The 21,451-nt window shown below is 37.8% G+C and overlaps 1 long non-coding RNA gene across 1 annotated transcript in view; it reads right to left on the bottom strand.

The window, feature by feature from the left end:
- LOC147917501 (uncharacterized) overlaps nucleotides 1-21,451 on the bottom strand; it is a 45,579-nt gene that overhangs the window by 10,111 nt on the left and 14,017 nt on the right. The window contains exon 2 of the long non-coding RNA XR_015550054.1: nucleotides 19,540-19,696. This is a non-coding gene — a long non-coding RNA (uncharacterized LOC147917501). The remainder of the gene's footprint in view (nucleotides 1-19,539; nucleotides 19,697-21,451) is intronic.

Genomic DNA, 21,451 nt, shown 5'->3' with positions numbered 1-21,451 from the left:
CCTCTGAGGAACTAAGAGAATAAATAAACTATGAAAAATTGAAAGTGTCTATTTTTTATATAATTGCTGTATCGTCTTCCTCTACAGTCACTTATTCATTAAAGCAAACACGTTCAATATACTAGGTGCTGAGTTAGAAGGTGAATCATATACAGAAATGAATAAGACACATTTCTCTCTACTGTGGGGCTCATAAACAAGGGGTAAATGGAGGAAGATGTATTATAAGTAAGAGAATTATACATCGCTACAGGAGCAAGTGAAAGAGGAGCACAGATAAAAGCCAGGAGAATTAAGGGCTGAGAAAGCATGGCAAGTTCTGAAAAATGCATATAACCATGCACAGATCACCATCTACTTACAAGTACATCACAATACACAGAAAAGAAGTGTTTCTAGAATAGGAGTCTATAGGGAATTTACTACCCATTGTAATTTACAATTGGCCACATTTATTGGTATATTAATGAGCAGCCTTGAGCAAAATAAATATGGCTCCAAGATGTAATATAATTCACAATTCAACAAACAATTAAATAGCTATGGCTAGATAGATAAATGTAAAGAGAAATAGAGAGTAGTAAAGAAATATATCATTTAGGAAAACAGGATTTCCCATATATGCACTCCCATGTTTATTACAGCATTATTCACAATAGCCAAGATATGGATACAACCCAAATGCCCATCAATAGATGAATGGATAAAAAGGATGTGGTACATATACACAATGGAATATTATTCAGCCATGAGAAAGGAAGATACCCTCCCATTTGTGACAACACAGATGCACTTTGAGCACATTATGCTAAGCAAGGTAAGATAGACAGAGAAAGACAAGTATGGTATGATATCACTTATAGGTGGAATCTAAAAAAGTTAAACCTACAAAAAACAGAAAAATGGTGGTTACCAGCAGGTAGGGGGTGGGGGATAAGATTGATGGTGTTTAAGGGTACAAACTTATAAGAGTAGTAAATAAGTTATAGAGATCTAATGCACAGTATAATGAGTATAGACAATAATATTGTACTATAATGATGTAATGTGATGAATGTGACTACAGTGGCAATTATATTACAATATATAAATGTATCAAAGTAACACATGGTACACAAACTTACACAATGTTACATGTCAAATTATTTCAATTAAAAAAAGAAGTATGTCATTTGGGTATTAAGATATAAAAATCAATCTTCAAAGGACATCAAAGAGCAATAATTATACTGATATTTAAAATATTACACTCAGAACTTATCCTTTGAGCCTGAATCATATTTGCAGGAATGTAATATGTGTATTTGACCTGCTTTTGTGAATTCAGTATCTAGCTTTATTTTTTGGCTGTTTATTTTATTTTATTTTATTTTTATTTTTTGTTAATTGCAGTAACACTGGTTTATAACATTGTATAAATTTCAGGTGCACATCATTATACTTCTATTTCTGCATAGATTACATCATATTCACCACCCAAATACTAACTACAACCCATCACCACACACAAGTGCCGAATTATCCCTTTTGCCCTCCTCCCTCCCCTCTTCCCCTCTGGTAACCACCAATCTAATCTCTGTCTCTATGTGTTTGTTTGTTGTTGTTATTATCTACTACTTAATGAGGGAGATCATATGGTATTTGACCTTCTCCCTCTGACTTATTTCACTTTGCATAATAACCTCAATGTCCATCCATGTTGTCACAAATGGCTGGATTTCACTGTTTCTTATGGCTGAGTAGTATTCCATTGTGTATATAGACCACATCTTCTTTATCCATTCGTCCTTTGATGGGCACTTGGGTTGCTTCCAAGTCTTGGCTATTGTGAATAATGCTGCAATGAACACAGGGGTGCATGTATCTTTACACATTGCTGTTTTCAAGTTCTGTGGATAAATACCCAGCAATGGAATAGCTGGATTGTATGGTAGTTCTATCCTTAATTTTTTGAGGAATCTCCATACTATTTTCCATAGTGGCTGCACCAGTTTGCACTCCCACCAGCAGTGTAGGAGAGTTCCCTTCTCTCCACATCCTCTCCAACACTTGTTGTTTCCCGTCTTGTTAATTATAGCCATTCTGACAGGCATGAGGTGATATCTCATTGTAGTTTTGATTTGCATTTCCCTGATAGTTAATGATGTTGAACATCTTTTCACGTGCCTGCTGGCCATTGGTATATCTTCTTTGGAGAAATGTCTGTTCAGGTCTTTTGCCCATTTTTTAATTTGGTTGTTAGGTTTTTTGTTGTCGAGATGCATGTATTCTTTATATATTTTGGAGATTAACCCCTTATCAGATGTATGGTTTGCAAATATCTTCTCCCAATTGTTAGGTTGTCTTTTCGTTTTGTTGATGGTTTCTTTTGCTGTGCAGAAGCTTTTTAGTTTGATGTAGTCCCATTTGTTTATTTTTTCTATTGTTTCTCTTGCCCGGTCAGACATGGTGCTTGAAAATATGTTGCTAAGACTGATTTCGAAGAGCGTACTGCCTATGTTTTCTTCTAGAAGTTTCATAGTTTCAGGTCTTACATTCAAGTCTTTAATCCATTTGGAGTTAATTTTTGTGTATGGTGTAAGGTAAGGGTCTACTTTCATTTTTTTGCATGTGGCTATCCAGTTTTCCCAACACCATTTGTTGAAGAGACTTTCTTTTCTCCATGGTATGTTCTTGGCTCCTTTGTCAAAGATTAGCTGTCCATAGACGTGTGGGTTTATTTCTGGGCTTTCGATTCTATTCCATTGATCTGTGTGTCTGTTGTTGTGCCAGTACCATGCTGTTTTGGTTACTACAGCTTTGTAGTATATTTTGAAATCAGGGAGTGATACCTCCAGCTTTGTTCTTTTTTCTCAGGATTCCTTTACCTATTCGGGGTCTTTTGTTGTTCCATACAAATTTTAGGATTCTCTGTTCTATTTCTGTGAAAAATGTTGTCAGAACGTTGATAGGGATTGCATTGAATCTATAGATTGCTTTAGGAATTATGGACATCTTAACTATGTTAATTCTTCCAATCTAAGAGCACGGAATATCTTTCCATTTCTTTGTGTCTTCTTCAGTTTCTTTCAGCAATGTTTTATAGTTTTCAGTGTACAAATCTTTCACCTCTTTGTTTAAGTTTATTCCTAGGTATTTTATTCTTTTTGTTGCAATTGTAAATGGGATGGTATTCTTAATTTCTCTTTCTGCTACTTCGTTGTTAGTGTATAGAAATGCAACTCATTTTTGTATGTTGATTTTGTATCCTGCAACTTGACCATTTTTGTTTATTACTTCTAAAAGTTTTTTGGTGAATTCTTTAGGGTTTTCTATATATAAAATCATGTCATCTGGAAATAGTGACAGTTTCACTTCTTCCTTTCCAATTTGGTTCCCTTTATTTCTTTTTCTTGCCTGATTGCTCTGGCTAGGACTTCCAGTACTATGTTAAATAGGAGTGGTGACAGTGGGCATCCTTGTCTTGTTCCTGTTCTCAGAGGGATAGCTTTCAGTTTTTCACCATTGAGGATGATATTAGCTGTGGGTTTGTCATATATGGCCTTTATTATGTTGAGGTACTTTCCTTCTATACCCATTTTATTCAGAGTTTTTATCATAAATGGATGCTGTGTCTTGTCAAATGCTTTCTCTGCATCTATTGAGATGATCATGTGATTTTTATTCTTCATTTTATTAATGTGGTGTGTCACGTTGATTGATTTGCAAATGTTGAACCATCCCTGCATACCTGGAATAAATCCCACTTGATCACGGTGTATAATCTTTTTAATGTATTGTTGTATGCGATTTGCTAATATTTATTTTTATTGAGGATGTTTGCATCGATGTTCATCAGTGATATTGGCCTGTAATTTTCTTTTTTTGTGTTGTCCTTGTCTGATTTTGGTATCACGGTAATGTTGGCATCGTAAATGAGTTAGGGACCTTCCCCCCCTCCTCACTTTTTTGGAAGAGTTTGAGAAGGATAGGTATTAAGTAAGTCTTCTTTGAATGTTTGGTAGAATTCACCAGGGAAGCCGTCTGGTCCTGGACTTTTATTTTTGGGGAGGTTTTTGATTACTGTTTCGATCTCCTTACTGATGTCTTGATCCAGTTTTGGAAGGTTGTATGATTCTAAGAATTTATCCATTTCTTCCAGATTGTCAAATTGGTTGGCATATAGCTTTTTGTAGTATTCTCTTATAATCTTTTGTATTTCTGAGATGTCCGTTGTAATTTCTCCTCTTTCAATTCTGATTTTACTTATTTGAGCCTTCTCTCTTTTTTTCTTGGTTAGTCTAGCTAAAGGTTTGTCAATTTTGTTTATCTTTTCAAAGAACCAGCTCTTGGTTTTATTAATACTTTCTATTGTTTTTATAGTCTCTATTTCATTTCTTTCTTTTTTTTTTTTTTTCTTTTGTGAGGGAGATCAGCCCTGAGCTAACATCCGTGCTAATCGTCCTCTTTTTGCTGAGGAAGACCGGCTCTGAGCTAACATCTATTGCCAATCCTCCTCCTATTTTCCTTCCCCAAAGCCCCAGTAGATAGTTGTATGTCATAATTGCACATCCTTCTAGTCGCTGTATGTGGGACGCGGCTTCTGCATGGCCAAAGAAGCAGTGTGTCGGTGCGCGCCCGGGATCCGAACCCGGGCTGCCAGCAGCGGAGCACGCGCACTTAACCACTAAGCCACCGGGCCGGCCCAATATTTCATTTATTTCTGCTCTGATTTTTATTATTTTCCTTCTTCTACTGATTTGGGGCTTTTTTTGTTTTTCTTTTTCCAGTTCCTTTAGTTGCATTGTTAGATTGTTTATTTGAGATTTTTCTTGTTTGTTGAGATAGGCCTGTAAACTTCACTCTTAGAACTGCTTTTGCTGTATCCCATAAATTCTGACATGTTGTATTTTCATTTTCATTTGTCTCCAGGTATTTTGTGCTTTCTCCTTTGATTTCTTTGTTGACCCAATCATTGCTCAGTAGCATTTTGTTTAATCTCCACGTATTTGTGGCTTTTCTCATTTTCTTCCAATAGTTGATTTCTAGTTTCATACTGTTATGGTCAGAAAAGATGCTTGGTATTATTTTAATCTTCTTAAATTCATGGAGACTTGTTTTGTGGCCTAATATGTGATCATTCCTGGAGAATGTTCCATGTGCATTTGAAAAGAATGTGTATTCTTCAGTTTTTGGATGGAATGCTCTGTATATATCTACTAGGTCCATCTGTTCAAGTGTGTCGTTTAAGGCCAATGTTTCCTTATTGATCTTCTGTTTGGATGATCTATCCATTGGTGTAAGTGAAGTGTTAAAGTCCCCTACTATTATTGTGTTACTGTCTATTTCTCTTTTTATGTCTCTTAATAATTGCTTTATATATTAAGGTGCTCCTATGTTGGGTGCATAGATATTTACAAGTGTTATATCCTCTTGTTGGATTGTTCCCTTGATCATTATGTAATGTCCTTTTTTGTCTCTTTTTACAGTTTTTGTTTTAAAGTCTATTTTGTCTGGTATGAGTACTGCTACCCCAGCTTTCTTTTCATTGCCATTTGCGTGGTGTATCTTTTTCCATCCCTTCACTTTCAGTTTGTGAGTGTCTTTGGGTCTAAAGTGTGTCTCTTGTATGCAGCAAATATATGGGTCTTGTTGTTCTATCCAGTCAGCCACCCTATGCCTTTTAATTGAAGCATTTAGTCCATTGACGTTTAAAGTAGCTATTGATAAGTATGTACTTACTTCCATTGTTTAACTTTTTTTTTCCTCAGTGTTTTAGTAGTCCTTCTCTGTTCCTTTCTCCTTCTATACAGAATTGATGGTCTCTTTAGTTTGACCTCTGTCTCAAAGCTGTACTCTTTAACTCCCCTCTTCCCTCATTTTATGTTTTTGATATCATATCTAACCTCTTTTTTGTGCATTTGTATCCATTACCCTCTTATCATGGAAATAGATAATTTTTCCTATTTGTGGTCTTCTCTTTTCCCCTTAAATCAGTCCCTTTAACCTGTCTTGCAGCACTGGTTTCTTGGTGACAAACTCCTTTAATTTTTGCTTGTCTGGGAAACATTTGATCTCTCCTTCCATTTTAAATGATAACCTTGCCGGGTAGAGTATTCTTGGCTGTAAGTTTTTTCCTTCTAGCACTTTAAATATATCATGCCGCTCTCTTCTAGCCTGTAAGATTTCTGCTGAGAATCCAGCTGGTAGCCTTATGGGGTTTCCTTTCTATGTAACTTGTCTTTCTCTTGCTGCTTTTAGGATTGTCTCTTTATCTTTAATTCTGGACATTTTGATTACGATATGTCTTGGTGTGGGCCTCTTTGGGTTTATCTTGTTTGGTGCTCTCTGTGTTTCCTGTACCTGGCTGTCTGTTTCCCTCCTTAGGTTAGGGAAGTTTACATCTATTGTTTCTTCAAATAGATTCTCTGCCCCTTTGTCTCGCTCTTCTCCTTCTGGGACACCTATAACACAGGTGTTAGTGTGCTTGATGTTGTCCCAGAGGTCCCTTAGACTGTCCTCGCTCTTTTTAATCCTTTTCTCTTTTACCTGTTCAGCTTGGGTAATTTCTTCTAGTCTTTCATCCAGCTCACAGATCCATTCTTCTGTATCCTCTACTCTGCTTTTCAGTCCCTCTAGTGAATTTTTCATTTCCAGTATTCTTCATTTCTGATTGGTTCTTTGTTATGTCTTCCAATTTTTTGTTGACATTCTCTCTGAGTTCATCTATTCTTCTCCCCAGATCAGTGAGCATCCTTAACACTCTTTGTTTGAACTCTCTATCAGGTAAGTTGCTCCTTTCTGTTTCACTTAGTTCCTTTTCTGGGGTTTTGTCCTGTTCCCTTACTTGGAATGTATTCCTTTGCCTCCTCATTTTGCCTCTTTTCCTGTGCTTGTCTCTACATATTAGGTAGGTCTACTGCATCTCCTGCTCTTGGATAGGTGACGTTATATAAGTGATGCCTTAGGAGGCCTGCAGTGTGCTTCCCTCAGTTCTCAATGTTCCAGGGGTGACCGCTATGTGTGCTACATCTGTCCTTCTATTGTGGCCTGTTTGCTCTCCCTGTAGGCACCCAGGGAGACTGAGTTATGCTTCTTGCCAGCTGTTGTAATGCTCAGCTGCTTGTAGTTGTTGTGGGCCCTTCAGTCTCTTTATTGTGTGTGGGAAGCCCCAGCACAGTTGGCTGCAAGTTCTAATACCACATTTGTGTTGCAGTATTTCTTTTACATGAGTAGGCCCAGGTGTGGCAGGTTGTTAGGCTCGGGGGGCTTACAAATGCTATAAGCTTCCAGCCTTTAGGTCTCCTGTCAGCTCTCTGAGGATTGCAGCTGGGTGGGGCTGGCCTCAGGCACGGGAGCACCCAACTGTTTCAGACTTTGGAAGGTGGGACCAACCCCTTATGTGTGTCTTTGAGAAGCATACGTCTTCTGCAGATGATAAGCCCCACCGCCCACAGGTCCACACACACAGCCAACACAGTCCTGCCCCGTGTGCGCGCCCCGACCTCCTGAAGTGGAGCCAGTCTCTCCTCGGCGGGAGCCCCACACACTCCGCCACTGCCCCACACTCTCCACCCGCTCCTTGTGCACGCCCTGCCCCACTGAAGTGCGTTCAATTGCCAGGCTGCAGAGAATCCAGTCACCGATCTATGCAGGCCCACAAGTCGCCTGAGGGCTTTTGTTGGGTGGGGCCATCTCTAGGGTGGGTTGCCTGCCCTGGCTGAGCTGCATTAAATCAGTGCTCTAGTGGGTGGGGCAGACCCTGGGCTAGCAGGCCACAGGGCAAACTCCAATGGCGTCTCTGTCAGAATGCCCACACCAGGCCACAACAATGGCTGCCGCCAATGTCCCAGTCCCTGGAGAGGTCTCACCTCTCACTGAGATGCACTCAGAGCCTATCAGGTGAGTCTCTTGTCACCAAAGCACTGTGCACCTTTCTTTCTGGTGATTTTAGGTTGCTTTCTGAAACAGGTGAATTTGTGCATGGGCCCTTTAAGAGCCGGTTTTAATTTCTTTGTGAACCAGCTTTTCTGGGGGTACTCTCCAATGTTTTAGAAGCAGACAAAGTCAGATATTATGCCACTTGTCTCAATTGTGCTGGGCCCACAAAATGCCTACAGCGGGAGTGCTCCCTGGCTCAGGGCCCTACTCCTCCAGGGAGGGCTTCAGATCTTTGGGTTGCTCGCAGGCGGCCGTGAAGCTGGCGTCATTTTTTCTCTCCAGAAGGGAGTTTCTGCCTCTTCCACCTCAATTACGATTGTCGTTTGTGGCAGGAGTTCCTCTTATCCAGTTTTCAGTTCTCTCTCAGGGGTAATTTTTCCATGAGTAGTTGTAAATTGGCTGTGTCTGCAGGAGGAGGTGAGTTCAGAGTCTGCTCTCATCTAGCTTTCTTTTAACCTTAAGGAACACAGACATTTATTTCTAGTCAAGAAAGATTTCTTTAATGCAATGGTTCTTTTCATCTACAATAAAAAAGATAGCTGGATCGTTTCTCAATATATAAATAAGGAATGCTTATTGTAATAATACTCAAACAATAGGCAAAAGCATAAAAATTTTTAAAAAGTTATCTAAAATCCCACCACTCTCAGGTAACCACCATTAATGTTTAGTGAATAATCTTTCATATATTCTTTTATACACACACATACTCACATAGGTCAATTTTACATGAGTGGGATATTGTACATGCTGTTTTTATGGTAGACTCCATTATTTTTTTCCAACTACTCCCTACCACCACCACTTCATCCTCAACCTAGTTTTCACTCAATCACCTTCCATCCCTACTAGGTAAACAATATTAAAAACCGAGTACATACGTTTCATACTATTCCCCATTCTCCTAATTATATAAAAATATTTATAATCATATATCAGGGTTTTTTCATTCTTTATCTTAAAAATATCAAATCATATTACATAGACTTCTCTATACAGTGCTTTTTCATTTGGCCTTATAATATGCAAGTCTTTCCAAAGTAAGATTAGACATATCAAATATTTTCATTTTGTATAGTAGGCCAGAGATGTATAATTAATAAAACCAGTGTCCTTCCACAGGGTCCTTCAATAGGAAGAGCTATTCACGAACCTTGGCTATTACTCATTCTACAAAAGACAAGACTGACAACAGGTTTCATGTCCTTATTGAGTGGGCTGTCATTGAGGAAGTTTAAGACCAGAGTCTTTATAGAGGATATCACTATAATAATGTGAGTTATTGCCTTCATTTCTACCAAATGGCCAGATGTGGGGTTCACATACATCACCATTGGAGTTTCATAGAACAGAGACACCACCACCAAGTGAAACCCACATTTAGAGAAGGCATTTTGATGACCAGCTGCTGAAAGCCTGAAACACAGCTCTTAGCACCAACATATTGTGGTCCCAGAATATATGAAATAGTGAGAATGATGATGAATACAAAGTACATGTTCTATGATGTGGCATAGGCATAGAACACATAGCACATGTTCTATGATGTGGCATAGTTATAGGACAAGGGCAATCAGTGGGTCCATGTGTAGTAGATGCTGTAATGTGCTGTCCAGATCTTTCCCTCACGACTGATGCACTCATTCCCCCAGCTACCAGAAGTCTAGTGTGCTGATGACTGGTTCACAACTGAATCCCTAGCCAGAAATTACCCTAAGCTAAAGCCTTTTCCTAGAGTTTTACTTGATCATCTCCCCTACCCAGGGTCAGTTCACATTCAATGATTGGTCAGTGCTGGTGTACAAAGGCCTGACACTCTTGCCTCAATCAGTGACAACTCTGAACAGTCATCCCTGCTCCACAGTTCCACATAGCCTCAGCTGAGACTTTTGTTTCAACTTTAACACAGTTCAACTTCTCCTTCTGCTTTACCCTAGTTTCCTCACTCCTGTACAGCTAGCTGTTGTTCCCAAGAGAACTCTGCAACAAACCTTCCACATAAAATCTTAGCATCTGTTTCCAGGGAACACAACCTATAACTCCATGTACTTAGAAACAAGAACTTAGAGAACTTAGAGACTGAGTGTTTGAGAAAATCAATGAGCCAAGAGAGACATCTCAGCTGACCACAGATCTTGTGACGAGGATGGGGTAGTGCATTGGGTGGCAGATGGCCAAGTGCTGATCATTTTCCACGACAGAGTAGAAGGACCACACAGTAGCGCTTAGAGAAAAGAAGTAGAGCTGAGTGAAGCAACTGGAATAGGACATGATCTTGGTTTTAGAAATAAAATTGTCCAGCATGTTGAAGACCATGCAAGTAACTTAAAAAATCATGATACCTACACCAGCTAGCTCACAATGTATCTAAGTTTACCTTCCACTTTAGCCATTCAAGAATTGAATCTATTTCAGTCCTCACTACAACATTATATGAGCTGTTACTATTTTACTTGTTTTACAGAATAGAAAGCTAATGACTGGAGAGAATAGCTGACAATTTGCCCGTAGTAGAGTCTAATACTAACTAGGAAAGCGGGAACTCAACCAGGCCTGTCTGAGTCCAAAGCTCATTTTCTCCATCACTATTAACTTGCCATGGCAGAGTTATATATACTACTGAAAAATATGTGTCACCAAAGCTGAAATAATATCTATGTGTCACCAAAGCTGAAATAATATTCAGCTATTAGGAACTGTTTATGGGAAAAAGCTGATAAGAACTTAGTGAATAAGCATAGTATAATATTGTAAGTACAATACTACACCTCTGTGTGGAAAAATTAAAATCCAGTCTCTAGAAAAAAATACAAAAGGGACGTATACAAAAATATTTTAAATGGCAATGTTTGGATAGTAATATTGAGGTTTTTATTTTCTATTTTTTCTTTTTTTCGAATTTTATGCTTTATTTTCAAATGTTTCTATATCAAATAATAGTATGTTAATAATAATTTTGATTCTATAACAAATTATTTTCTTTAATAATACTAATGATAAATCTAGCTCAGAGTTTCCTAGTTTAAAAGAACTGGCATAACTTAAGGATATTCATCTATGTAAAACCTCACTAACCATGCTGTCCCTTACCTTTCCTAACAAAGCTTATATTTGTAACTTCAAAAAAGTATTTTCTTAATTTTCTCAGAATTAAATTAAGAGAAAGCCACTATGTCCCTTGAGGGAATGGGGCAGGAGCAGGAAGGTTGAAAAGTGAGCACTTAGTAGGGGACAGAAGAAGAGACAAGCCCTGTTGGCCCACTCAGCTTCATTTCAGCCGGTTTCATGGGTGCTATACAGAACAGGGGAAGTTTCCTGACTCTGACTTCTGCTGACGAGACATAAATGTGATGAAGTCACACTAGCAATATTCCAAACTGAAGACTGTTATCAATCACGTTGTATAGTTTCTTATACCTCATATTCCTAGGTTAACGTGTCCCTAAAAAGTTGGCAAAACATTTATGCTTCATTACCATTTAAATTAATTCATATTACCAGTGTAAATGAACTCTAAAATAAAGTAAGTCTGCAAAATACAATACAAATCACAATTTAGAACCCAGTTTATTTATTTAAATACAGATAAATGCATAGATACGTAAATATATATTTGTGCCTATATGTATTTGAGAAAATAAAAAAATAACTCTAAAGAAATGTCACAAAGTGTAAATATATTACTGAAGAAGTTTTTACATTTTACTTCAGTGATAGATCCACATGAAATATGTTTTGGATCATGGATGGACCTTTATATTTAGAATATAGCTCTTTTCCTATCCCAAGGTAAATGTCCTTTAGAGCTACAAAATTCTTACTCATTTAAATAATTTTATAAAATATCTTATCCATGGCATCTTTTTCATATTTTTTCTTCCAGAACTTTCATGTTAATTTGCTCATGATAAATGCCTTGTAGATAAGGACAATCCATTACAGTTCTTTTCATTTCTACACTTTTCCAATTCTCATATTAATTCACAACCCGGAAGAGTGGTAGATACATAGTAAATGTTGATTAACTAGCTGTTGATGGATTTCTAGAAGTTCTATGCTCAGTCAGACATAAATCACAAATGATCTGCAGCAGAGAGCAGAATTTCCTCTACCTACATATATGTCACTACAGTTGAAATAATTCCCTAAAGCTGTTCTCCATATTTTCGTATTTCTTTCTCCTTCTTGTTATCTTATTTTAGAACCCAGTTAAATCATAAGGAAGATTGGATTTTATTTGCAAATGTTTAAAAAGACTATGTGCTTCCAAATATGACCTTGAGCCAAAGAAAAGAGGCATACTTGATAAACACAAGTGATTTGATGATTTTTTGTAATTTTTTATTTTGAAATAATTTCAGCTTTACAGAAAAGTTGCAAGAATAGTAAAATATAGAACAATATATTTATATATATAAATATATACATAAGTGTATGTCTATACTATATATTTATATATATATTATAGTTCTATAAAATATAGAACTATACATAGAACTATATAGAACTATCTATATGCCCTTTATCCAGATCCCAAATTGTTAAAAGTTTGCCACAATTGCTTTATTATTCTCTCTGTCTCTTTTTATATCTCTCTCTCTGTCCTTGTGTCTATCTTTCTCTACATATATACCTTTTGAGAGTAAGTTGCAGACATCTTGCCCCTTTATATCTACATGTTTAAGTGTGTATTTTCTAGAAATAAGGAATGGTTTCTCACATAACCACAGTATAATTTACATTGCTATAATACTATTACGTAATTTACAGACCTTATTTGGCAATTTCCCCAATTATGCTATTGATATCTTTTATAATGGGAGATGGGGAGAGATTTTTTTTTCTAGCCCAGGATCTAATCAAGCTTACAAATTGACCACTTTTAAAATCAAGCAAGTCTTCAGATGTTAGCAAATTGGTGAAAACTTCAAAGTCCTAAAGGAGATTTCTAAAATAAAAATCACTCTTTCTATAGAATTCTATGGAAAGGAATTTTTTCTTCAGTAAAACTTTCATATCTGAAAATTACAATAACTGCTTTGTAGCACAAATAAATTAAGAACCACTGAATCCTAAATGATAAATGGTTATCAGATTCCACACAGGTTTTTAAATATTTTCTTCTACAGGAAAAAAATTTAAAAATTATTTCCAGCATTGATCTGAGCTCATTATAAGCACTAAATTGATCTGCTGGGCTTGTACAAACTCATAATTAACAAAAAGAGAAACAGAGAATTTAGTTACAGCCTGATCTTTGCCTACTCTTACCAAGAGTATATTATGATGCACAAATATCTTGAACTTCATCTTTAAAAGTAGTTGACTGGAAATACGAAGGAAAAGGAAGACTACTGTGTAAATAAAACATCATCAACCCTTCTGAGAGTTTACTTATCATTGATGTTTTTATTTTGTATCCTTCTTTGTGACAAGTTTCCCATATGAAGTGCGTACTTTTAAAGTAATCATTGCTGGAAATATAAATTCAAGTCAAGACTAATTAAATTTGCAACAGGGTTTTTAAAATATAAACATTATAAATCGTGATTTGATGCGTAAGTCAGCACATGATATCATATTCAACCCATTATATATCTGCTCACAATATCAGTGTATTCTGAGATCTAATCACAGGTACCAGGAAAGGTGGGAAAGGCAAATAAAAAGGAAGAAAAATAAGCATAGCACCACGTGGATATTCTTGCATGCAATTAACTTATAAACGCACTACACCTGAACATGTGAATTCAGCTCTTTGGGTGCATCAATGCGCAGAGGTGGGGTCTCCTACTTTAAGAGTCAGAGTGTTCTCTCATGCTTTTCAGAGGGTAAAATGACACTCAACAAATACACAGCTAGAGTTTTGTGTGTAGTTGGATCATAGGAAAAAAAGCACAGGAAACTCTGAAAGGCAACACCTGAAAGACAGGGCAGGGGTCTGGTGCAGGGGCCTTACTGACCAGGCTACAGAGTTTTATGCTGTGGGTAGGGGAAACATCAAAGGTGCTTCAACGGGATGTGAGATGTTAAAAACAAAAAATCCTTCAAGCAGTGTGAAAGGACAGGTGATGAGTTGTGCTAAAAGCCCTGCTCCTTTGTTGAGGGTGAAGAAAACTTGAAGCCCAACACTCAATCGCAGCTTCTCTGCACGTTGCTGCTGCAGAATGACCCTGTTATGTGGCCCCTTGGCCAAGAGCATCACCGGGCCTGGTAAGTGCCCCGTGAGAGGCACTGTTCTTCAGTGGAACTGTTGTGACTCAGAAGCCCTAAATGAAGGAAGAGAGGGAAAGATCACTGAGGAGGCCACAGTGGTCTTCAGAAGATAGTGATATTCCACAGCCCCCTTGGCTAAGCTCCATTACTTCCCCAAAGGATCTCCTCTTTCTAGTAGGGAAAGGGGGATCTGTCCCCAGAACCTAAAATTGACATCAACTTATCAGAAGACCAAAAAATAAACTCCTACAATACAGATACCTCATCTTGGGTTTTATTTGACAGAATTTCCCTTGAGCATATGATAGATTTCCAGAACAGGTTTGGTGAGTGATTGATTGATGATTCTATTGATTGCATCTCTGGCCATCTCTAAGAGATTTAGACCCAGTGAAAGACATTAATTCCTCTGTCACTGGGGAAAATAAAGGCAGAAATGAAGGCACAAGGGTGTCCAGAGAAGATAGGGAGTGAACAAGGGAACAACTAGCACGGCTTTGTCTCCTGGCACTGTTCTTCTTCCAGAGACAGTAAATGAATCTTCAAGGAGCAAAGGACAAATTCTACTTATAATCCCTGGATCCTACAGCACATTCATTCACTGATCTTCATCCCAACATATTTTTACACCTTCTCTTCCAGCTGGTTACTACAAAGACAACTACTGCTACTCTCAGAAAAGCCTACAAGAAACCAATTGAGAAGCTTCAGTTGGGAATCCCCTTCCCACTTCAGGAAAGAAGGTAATGTAGTACTTAGAGGAGAAAAAATATTCAAATATGGCTGGAGAATCTACAGCTCTGAAAAAAAAGTCTCCTGCTAACTCTGCTACAGTTTTACACAAAACATCTAATATTTATGATGTCAGATATTGACACAGTGCTTCCACCTTGTCAATTCATTATCTCATTCAACAGTCTTTATAACAACACTACATGGAAGGCATTATCATCTCTATTTGACATTTGAGGAAACTAAGAGGCAAGAAATAATTGCCTTTTAGAATTTCCCAAAACAATGCAATGTAAATTCTGGAATTCAAATCCTGGGCTCCCATATTCAAATCCAGTACTAATTCTAGTATACCACAATTGCCTACCACTTACCAGCAATGGATAAGTATACTTACTTTCAAGGGCTTTCAATAAAGTTTATACAAGGTGATGGAGGGCTATATAGCACTAACTGGTTGCCAGACATTTTACAAATATTCTTTATTTAATCCTCAAAACTCCCTCCGTAGTTAGTGCTCTTAGACTCTCCACCTTACGGGAAAGGAAACCAGAGCATAGAGAGGTTAATAACTCGTCCAGCATCCACAGCTAGAAAGCGGTAGAGGCAGGATGCAAACCCAGATGGACGAGCTCTGGAAGCTGTGCTCCTCCATGGAACAGCCTCCCCAGGCCAGGGAGGCAGAGGACTATGCTCACAGGGAAATTGTCTGGACTGGCTGCTGAGCAAGTTAACTAGTGAGCATACCAAGACTTGTACTCCACTGCTGTTTCTGGGACCCGCTTTAGGGAACAAGAAACTATCAGTGAAAAATATCAGACTGCTGGGGCCAGCCCTGTGGCGCAGCGGTTAAGTGCGCACGCTCCGCTGTGGCGGCCCAGGGTTCGCCGGTTTGAATCCTGGACGCACACCGATGCACTGCTTGTCAAGCCATGCTGTGGCGGCGTCTCATATAAAGTGGAGGAAGATGGGCATGGATGTTAGCCCAGGGCCAGCATTCCTCAGTAAAAAGAGGAGGATTGTCAGATGTTAGCTCAGGGCCGATCTTCCTCAAAAAAAAAAATATATATATCAGACTGTTAAATTAGCATCCAGATGTCACAAGTTTGGATACACATACAGCATCCAGGCTTCCGGAAACTAATTTCACAAGTTAAAAAGTAAAGCTTGTTTGCTTTGTTTTGTTAATCCTCTGTCCAAGCAGCCTGAGTGCAAGACGCGGCCTTGAAGTCCCTCTGCTCATGTCCCCGCTACCTTGACCACAGCTCCCACTGCAGCCGGTGCTGGAGGACAGGGCCAACTTAGACTGACCACTTAACACAGCAGCTTCTTTCTGTGCTTAGGAGCTAACTGACAAATGGTGAGTAACAAAACAGCTTAGAGAAAATATCTCTACCTTTACCCACACTTAATTTTATTGAGTTTATCAGAAAATATTTTTGCACATTTCCTATTTTCCAGGACAGTTTTATCAGGCTTGTACTTGGAAAAGTATCCTGAAAGAGAACTGTTCTGAATCCTGTACCTTCATATATAATTAACACGATATCTAGCCCAGGTTTTCCTTCCAGTGTTACATATCACTTCTAGATTTGCAGGTCTAGCTGTCCTGTGTAGTCTGGGCATTCCTAGAATAACAGTAAACATCCAGAGATGAACAGGATTAAGAATTATGTATACAAATAAAAGTCCGGGACCAGACGGCTTCCCTGGTGAATTCTACCAAACATTCAAAGAAGACTTAATACCTATCCTTCTCAAACTCTTCCAAAAAATTGAGGAGGGGGGGAAGCTCCCTAACTCATTCTACGAAGCTGACATTACCCTGATACCAAAACCAGACAAGGACAACACAAAAAAAGAAAATTACAGGCCAATATCACTGATGAACATCGATGCGAAAATCCTCAACAAAATACTAGCAAATCGCATACAACAATACGTTAAAAAGATTATACACCATGATCAAGTGGGACTTATTCCAAGTATGCAGGGATGGTTTAACATTTGCAAATCAATCAACGTAATACACCACATTAATAAAATGAAGAACAAAAATCACATGATCATCTCAATAGATGCAGAGAAAGCATTTGACAAGATTCAGCATCCATTTATGATAAAAACTCTGAATAAAATGGGTATAGAAGGAAAGTACCTCAACATAATAAAGACCATATATGAGAAACCCACAGCTAATATCATCCTCAATGGTGAAAAACTGAAAGCTATCCCTCTAAGAACAGGAACCAGACAAGGATGCCCACTGTCACCACTCCTATTTAACATAGTATTGGAAGTCCTAGCCAGAGCAATCAGGCAAGAGAAAGAAATAAAAGGGATCCAAATTGGAAAGGAAGAAGTGAAACTGTCACTATTTGCAGATGACATGATTTTATAGATAGAAAACCCTAAAGAATCCACCAGAAAACTTTTAGAAGTAATAAACGAATATGGTAAAGTTGCAGGATACAAAATCAACATACAAAAATCAGTTGCATTTCTGTACACTAACAACGAAGTAGCAGAAAGAGAAATTAAGAATACCATCCCATTTACAATTGCAACAAAAAGAATAAAATACCTAGGAATAAACTTAACCAAATAGGTGAAAGATCTGTACACCGAAAACTATAAAACATTTCTGAAAGAAATTGAAGACGACACAAAGAAATGGAAAGATATTCCGTGCTCTTGGATTGGAAGAATTAACATAGTTAAGATGTCCATACTTCCTAAAGCCATCTATAGATTCAATGCAATCCCTATCAAAGTTCCAACAACATTTTTCACAGAAATAGAACAAAGAATCCTAAAATTTATATAGAACAACAAAAGACCCCGAATAGCTAAAGGAATCCTGAGAAAAAACAACAAAGCTGGAGGTATCACACTCCCTGATTTCAAAATATACTACAAAGCTATAGTAACCAAAACAGCATGGTACTGGCACAAAAACAGACACACAGATCAATGGAACAGAATCGAAAGCCCAGAAATAAACCCACACATCTATGGACAGCTAATCTTTGACAAAGGAGCCAAGAACATACAATGGGGAAAAGACAGTCTCTTCAACAAATGGTGTTGGGAAAACTGGATAGCCATATGCAAAAAAATGAAAGTAGACCCTTACCTTACGCCATACACAAAAATTAACTCCAAATGGATTAAAGACTTGAATGTAAGACCTGAAACTGTGAAAGCTCTAGAAGAAAACATAGGCAGTACGCTCTTCGATATCGGTCTTAGCAACATCTTTTCAAACACCACATCTGACCGGGCAAGAGAAACAATAGAAAAAATAAACAAATGGGACTACATCAAACTAAAAAGCTTCTGCACAGCAAAGGAAACCATCAACAAAACGAAAAGACAACCTAACAATTGGGAGAAGATATTTGCAAACCATACATCTGATAAGGGCTTAATCTCCAAAATATATAAAGAACTCATGCATCTCAACAACAAAAACTACCAACCCAATTAAAAATGGGCAAAAGACCTGAACAGACATTTCTCCAAAGAAGATATACAGATGGCCAACAGACACATGAAAAGATGTTCAAAATCACTAACTATCAGGGAAATGCAAATCAAAACTACAATGAGATATCACCTCACGCCCGTCAGAATGGCTATAATTAACAAGACAGGAAACAACATGTGTTGGAGAGGTTGTGGAGAGAAGGAAACTCTCATACACTGCTGGTGGGAGTGCAAACTGGTGCAGCCACTATGGAAAACAGTATGGAGATTCCTCAAAAAATCAACGATAGAACTACCATATGATCCAGCTATTCCACTGTTGGGTATTTATCCAAAGAACTTGAAAACACCAATTTGCAAAGGTACATGCACCCCTGTGTTCATTGCAGCCTTATTCACGATAGCCAAGACTTGGAAGCAACCTAAGTGCCCATCAAGGGACGAATGGATAAAGAAGCTGTGGTATATATACACAATGGAATACTACTCAGCCATAAGAAACGACGAAATCCAGGCATTTGTGACAACATGGATGGACATTGAGGGTATAATGCAAAGTGAAATAAGTCAGAGGGAGAAGGTCAAATACCGTATGATTTCCTTCATTAAGTAGTAGATAATAACAACAATAAACAAACACATAGGGACAGAGATTGGATTGGTGGCTACCAGAGGGGAAGGGGGGAGGTAGGAGGGTGAATGGGATAATTCGGTACATGTGTGTGGTGATGGGTTGTAATTAGTATTTTGGTGGTGAACATGATGTAGTCCATGCAGAAATAGAAGTACAATGATGTACACCTGAAATTTTTACAATGTTATAAACCAATGTTACTGCAATAAACAAAAAATTAAAAAAAAAAGAATTATGTATACAACTCCCATTTTACATTTAAGAAACTAAAACTTGGGGACGTTTAAATAACTACGCCAAATCCATAAAACAAGTTAGTTTTAAAAAAAAAATCAACAGAATTTAGGCCCTTGTCCTTCCACTCTGCTGCCTGTCTGTTACCAGTTGAAGAAATAATTAGTTAAAATCAAATAGCTTCTGTTATCAAAAACATTCAATCTCTCAAAACCCCCTTTCAAATGAATTCCATGACATCTATATCAATACTCCACTAACTTCAGGTAATATAGAGAAATTCGTAAATAATACATTCCTGCAATTTTACTCACATCATTTTTTAGGTTCACATGGTGTACAAATCACTTTCGTTAAACAATATTGTTTTCAGGCTTGGAATGTGTTCTCTCACAATGTCTTCTAATTTATAGATATTTTTAGAAGAAGCTTTTATTCTCTTCATTACAATTCATGCATTTTCCAAAGTTTCTAGGATAAACATATTTTGTAATTAGAAAAATATTTTGGGGAAAAAAGAGAGCACCTATACAACAATTTATTAAACTCCTACTACGTGCCACAACTGTTATAAAGCAATGAATTCAGCAGACTGTGTCCCTGCCCTCATTCAACCAGCAAAGACAGATAAGTAAAGAAATAAAAAAATTTCAGATTTTGATAAGTAATAGGGAGAAAATAAATAGAAATTTATGAACAAAAGAATGGCAGGACAATTTACCTAGGGTTTTCAGAAGAGAATATTTAGGCTAGACACTGAAAAATGGGCTCCAGATGAGATTTCCAGGGAAAGAGAACACCTAGAGCGAAGAACCTGGTCAGAGAAGGACTGACTTATTCTAGGATAGAAAGAAGGTTTGTGTAACCAAAGAAAAAGGAAGAAGGGAAAGGCAGAGCAGGAAAGGGGGAAGGGGAAGGGAAGAAATTGGTGAAGTAGGTGGAGGCCAGATCATTCGGGGGCCCATGCGCCATAAAATGGAGCTTGGATTTTATTCTAGGTTGGGGAAGTTAACGAATGTTTTTACATAAAGAAATGACATGATCTTACTTACATTATTAAAAGGTCAGTATGGCTGCGGTGTAGAGACTTGTGGAGAAGCAAAAGCAGGAAGCAAACAGATCATTCAGGAGGCCTTTGTAGTAATCCAGAGAAATAATAATGGTAGCTTGAACTACAGGGGGTGTAGAGTAAAGAGAGAGCAGCAGATGCAACAAGTTGTATTTTAGAAATACAGCAAATAGGATTGCAGCTGAATTGTATATGAATGATAAGAGAAAGGGAGATGTGATATTAAAATATAAGGCAAAAAAAGAAAGTCCCCAAATATTTACTCAACTATCCATATGTCAGGAATAAAATGATCAAATACATGACTGTATATAAATTGGGATTTGAGGAAAATCAGCAAAACAATCCAGACCAAAAATACACAACCACTATTAAGCAATAGATTCCTTGAATTGATAGCCAGGTATCAATTCTCTAAATTAATATTATAAATTCACAGGCTTCATCAAATGTTTGTTTTATTTTAACTTCTGAGACTAAACAACCTGAGTTCACTAGTTATATCAAATCCTACCTTCTGCCAGTGTGCCAAATGACCCGAACATTAGTTTTAAAACATTCTACAAAGAGGGGCCAGCCCCATTGCCTAGTGGTTAGGTTCAGCACACTTTGCTTCAGCAGCCTGAGTTCAGTTCCTGGGCGCGGACCCACACCACTCATCTCAGCGGCCATGCTGTGGTGGCAACCCACACACAAAATAGAGGAAGACTGGCACAGATGTTAACTCAGGGCAAATATTCCTCAAAAAACAAAACAAAACAAAATATTCTACAAAGAGATAAGGCAAACTGGAAAAAAAAAAAGAACCTTCCTCAACAAAGGCAAAATTCCTGAATATTTTTATCCCAAATGAATATAGTAGAAAGTCATCTTACAAATATGAGATTTTTCATTAAAATTTGCTTTCAGCTCCCCTCCATAAGAAATAAATATATAACCATTTGAAACTTAATCTGAGCCCCTAGACTGATGAATTTAAAAGCTGAGCAAAAGCATATAGAAGATGGCGATCCTAATGCAGTCATCTTCTCCCCCTCACCATCCCACCCCAGCTGAGGCCAGCAAAGTCCTGTGGTGATAGACACTAAGACAGAGATGGTTAGAATCATGGCAGTTCTTATTGGACACGTGAGTGCCCCTTAACATTGAATCAAGTA

This window comes from Ceratotherium simum, chromosome 3, assembly GCF_057802395.1.
Source record: "Ceratotherium simum simum isolate JZ-2026a chromosome 3, ASM5780239v1, whole genome shotgun sequence".
NCBI lineage: Eukaryota > Metazoa > Chordata > Mammalia > Perissodactyla > Rhinocerotidae > Ceratotherium > Ceratotherium simum.
Note: the sequence above shows the minus strand (reverse complement) of the source record. Positions and strands in the feature narration are given on the sequence as shown.